This window comes from Triticum dicoccoides, chromosome 3B (assembly GCF_002162155.2).
Source record: "Triticum dicoccoides isolate Atlit2015 ecotype Zavitan chromosome 3B, WEW_v2.0, whole genome shotgun sequence".
NCBI lineage: Eukaryota > Viridiplantae > Streptophyta > Magnoliopsida > Poales > Poaceae > Triticum > Triticum dicoccoides.
In genome coordinates this window covers 608,882,378-608,887,120 of record NC_041385.1, presented here as the reverse complement: position 1 = coordinate 608,887,120, position 4,743 = coordinate 608,882,378, and positions in this window count along the sequence as shown.

Sequence of the window (4,743 nt, the reverse complement as noted above, 5' to 3'; positions counted from 1 at the left end):
AAAACCCCAGCCACAGAAATGCTGACGCGTGGATGCCTATTGGTCCCGGTTGGTACCACCAACCGGGACCAAAGGCCCTCCTGCCTGGGCTCAGCGACAGGCCACGTGGAGGCCCATCTGTCCTGGTTCTGGATTGAACCGGGACTAAAGGGTCAGGGCATTAGTACCGAACCTTTAGTCCCGATTCATGAACCGAGACTAAAGGCCCTCACCAACCGGGACTGTAGGCCCTTTTTCTACTAGTGCTTGGTCTCCTGGTTAAACTACGGAATCATCTCACTGATCTTGAAGGTGCCGGGGGCTTTAGATATCCGGCAGTTCCGGCCTATCACGGTTATCAATGTGATATTTCAGATTCTTGCCAAAGGGTACACCAATAGGGCGACCATTCTCGGGCCCCAAATAACCCATCCAAACCAGACCGCTTTCATTAAGGGTCGGTATATCCTGGATTGGATCCTGGTGCTCCATGAGGTTATTCATGAAGTCAAGAAGAAGCATCTCAAAGCGGTCTTCTTCAAGATTAACTTTCACAAAGGATATGATACGGTGCATTGGTCCACTGGTACAGCGAGGTGCTATACAAACAGTTTTTAACCCCTTTTCACGGCGTCATTTTAAACTGTCGCCTAGTGAGTGTTGGAGATAGGGAAGTCCTTCCCACACAACCCAGAAACAGTTGGGGATAGGCTCTCCTGGCACACAAGCTCAGCAAAACGAGGTCGTGTGCGACTGGCGAGTGATCAAATACGATTATACATGCCCAATCGGTTCCGGTCGTAAGTACATCCCACACAGTCAGTCCCAAACAAATGTTTTAGTTTGTTATGTACATTCCACACAGTCAATCCAAGGAATACGTTTCCATTCTTATGTACATCCCACATAGTCAATCCAGGGAAAAAATTTCTATTCGTATGTATATCCCACACAGTTTTATGTATAGGCTCGTGTGTGATAGGTGTAACTATCACACACGCTCTGCCTCGGTTAACCGTTTGCTTTTATTCAACTACATCACACACGATTTGATGAAGAAAACTGTGTGACATTGGGCTATCCATCACAAGCGCTTTTACTGCAAGAACCGTTTGCAAAGTTCGATGGCCCATTTAGCAGGTTTATTAGTTTACAATTAATAATTTCAGTATTACGCAAATTCATATTTCATATCAAACAGTTGTTTGCCAATTTCATATCCGGCACATAAATATATTTTAACATCACAGTACAATAGCTACCTGAAAATAGCACAATACAACATATAGCTAGTTCAACTTCATAAGAACAATATTAGAACAATATATTCATTTCCCTAATTAAGATCATCCAGGCTTGTTTTAACCACCTCTACTTTCAGTTTAGTAAGAACCTGTTTTGCACTGGCTAACTGGGAAAATGCCTCCTCCTTCGCCAACACCATCTTAGCAAAGTCTGATTTAAATAATCTGAGCTCATTCTCCTCCTTCCTCTTTTCGTTCCGCATCTTTAAATATTCTTCAGCATTGACAACACTTTATCTAAACCTACCTTTGTTATCTTCCTCATACATGCTCCAGAGCTTTGCTAGGCACATCTTCAAAGACTGTGGCCACTTTTGATCAACCCACTCCAAGTAAGAACACTTTCGTTCATCCTATATTATTTAAAACTAGATCAGTAACAATTATAGGGGGAATGGGTTTATAGCAACATAGAAAATCACCAATACTTATTTTGAAAAACTGAAGAAACAGGTTAATTATGACATATCTTCTCCAAAAGATCAATGTGCAAATGAATTAATTGCTACTGAGAAAACAACCAAATTCTGAAAGATCAAAAGCTATAATTAACTACAACAACGCTACAAGTTATTACTCATATACTATAAATAACAAATTTAATATTTTATGGGGAAGCTAAATATAATTGCAACATCATAGCGACAGTGTTTGGATGACAGCAAATTAATACTAACAGGTGTGTACATGCACAAATTTAGTAACATAGAACTAATAGCATTAAGGACGTCCACTATGTATCCCAAAACTGGTGTAAAGACAACTATTGCTACATTTCGCATCGGCGCCCTGCACTCGCGAGCTGATGCAGCGGAAAAAAATGAGGGACCTGGACTCCAGAGCACCTTGTTGCTCCGATGCCCAGTTCCTACATGCCATAAAGATTTAGTATTTTACTGCTTGGCTGCTCGGATGTGTGGACCAAAGTTGCTTGCACAAGCTACTAAAGTGGTGCCAAATAATTTTCTAATGGCACCGCTGATGAGATGGCAACATTTTTAGATACCAGGTACAAACTGTGACACTTTCTTACGATGCGTTTGGTTGAAGGTGTGGTATGAATGGGTTGGGACCGTGATAGTGTCTGGATCACATCTAACAAATGATTTGTAACAAAGAAAGAGGGGCTAACCTTCTCCGCACAAGCCAGAAACTTACTCCCACTGTCCACAGATTCAAACGCAACTAGCTTCACGCACGGAGATTGATGGTGTCAGCGAAAAGATATATCTTCAGCCACCCCGCTCCATTCGTTGCAACTAATTGTCCTAGGGAGCTACAAGAGGAAGAAATGACTCAAATCGACCATCGGGTTAAAATCCTTCATTCCAAGTCATAGCCCGAGAGAGAGAGAAGAGAGGCATACCCGGGTAGTGAAGGAGTCGTCGTCGGAGGAGGAACTGCTGGAGAGGTCATTGAAGAAGACCATGGCGACCCTGGCGGTAGGATGCGAGATGGTGAGAGCGAGGAAGCAAGCGAGGAAGCTGTTGTAGCTTAGGAAGGAAGAAAAAGGAGGAAACATGGGAAATGTGACTTGTGGTTGGGGAGAAAAGGGGTGGGAAGGGGGTAGATATTTCGGCAGTAGGCCAAAATTTTCAAAATGTGGAGGGAAATTTTGCGCGCGGTGCCGCCAGACATCATTCACTTGGAACGATTGTGTGCATCGCAAACAATTCTTCTGCTTTACGTGCATGGGATGAGTTTGATAATTCAAATTTTGGTCAAAATTTCCTCGGGTACTGCCCTCATCCACGTCATTGCATAATTTAACATTTCTTGCTAATTTGGGCACACAAAAGAGCGTACATCACACATACCATACTTACTGAATGGAGCAATTTTAGTAATTAAATAGAGCCAGTTGACCAAAACATTGCTCTAAAAAAGACAAACATTAAAAACAAAGCCTAAGTACACATAATTTTAACAAATCTATCATTGCGACGGCCTATGCATCGCCGGTGTGAGATGAGACGTCGATGACTTGTCCTGGCGACATGCCGCCGTTGGTGGACTCCGCCTCTCCCCGGTGAAGTAACCACGTCCTCATCCTCGTCCTTGTCCTCGGCGTCGCCCTCAAGGTTGTAGCACTCGTAGTAGTGGCTGCGCAAGAGCTCGCGTTGGTACTCCACCGTCGATTCCTTGACAAAAAAACTCTTCTCTACCTCGACCTCGGCCACCCGCAATTCCTCCTCCCGACGCTCCTTGATCTCCGCCACCTCCTGCATCTCCAGCTCCTGCTCAGTGATCTCATGAGGAAGTAGGTTCTCCATGGCCATCGTCACCTTTTCGGACGTGCGTTGCGTGCTGGATTCTTAGGTTGTCTGGAATATCTTGGTGTGTGTGTCCTCGATCTTGGCGTGGATGGCCTCGACCTGGGCCAGGGCGACATCGGCGACACGGACGACAACTCGAGCGTTCTCGGTGTTTGCATCCGCTATTGTGGGAATGATTCCGACAATAATAAGGGATAGGGTAAAGGGGCATGATCTATCGAGATGCATATGGGTGACACGATGGTTTTAGCGAGTTCGGGCCTCCCGCGGTGGAGATAACGACCCTACGTCTCATGTTCTAGAGAGGCTTTCTTTATCTATCATGAACACGGAGTTACATGGTGTATTTTAAGAGAGAGAGAGAGGGGGGAGAACAGATCTCCATGCCTCAGCTAAATGGTGAGAAAGAGAGAGAGGTGGAAGAAAAGAGCCCTACCCCAAGTCTAGTGGTGGGGGGTGGCTTATATAGAGTGCGCCACCCCCTCACCTCCTATGTTACAAAGTGGGCATTGATGTCGTAACGTCAGATGATGCTTCGACTGCCTTGTCGACTGTTGGTCTTCGCATATACGAGTGAGCCATAAACTGTCATCCAAGTGAGTCATACGGCTGAGTGGTTGACTGTCTTCCGAGTGGACAGTTCGTTGATATGTCCGAGTGGATAGTACGTCTGTATGAGATTTATCTGGACCCACCTGATGTTTGGACTCCATGCTTTAATACATTTTTGACCCTTCGTGGGTCTACCTGTTATGTATATCCCCAACATGGTGCACAGGCTCACCAGAAGGTGAGCTAGCGGTTTGACCGCCGCCCGCCTCTCTCCCACTACTCCATATTAATGGCGCGCCCAAGCAGCCGCACTCCCCATCCTCGTCACACACACAATCCTCTCTCTCTCTTTGCTTGCATCCTCGATGTCGCTCTCAGTCCTCAAAGCCGTCGGTGTATGAGGATGCCGCCAAAGCGCCCCATCGGAGGGAGTGGCGACATCGGGGCTGCTGAAGCACCGGAGCATGGCGTGGAGATGGAGATAAAGGTTTCCGTCACCGCCAGCAATGTATTGCTGCACCCTGACATCGTCGACGGTGTCGAGCTTCCACAGCCGGAGGCGGAGGTCCACGTCGACTCTGGTGACGACTCGGGCGACGACCCCGGCGACGACTGCGATGACCACTCCGACG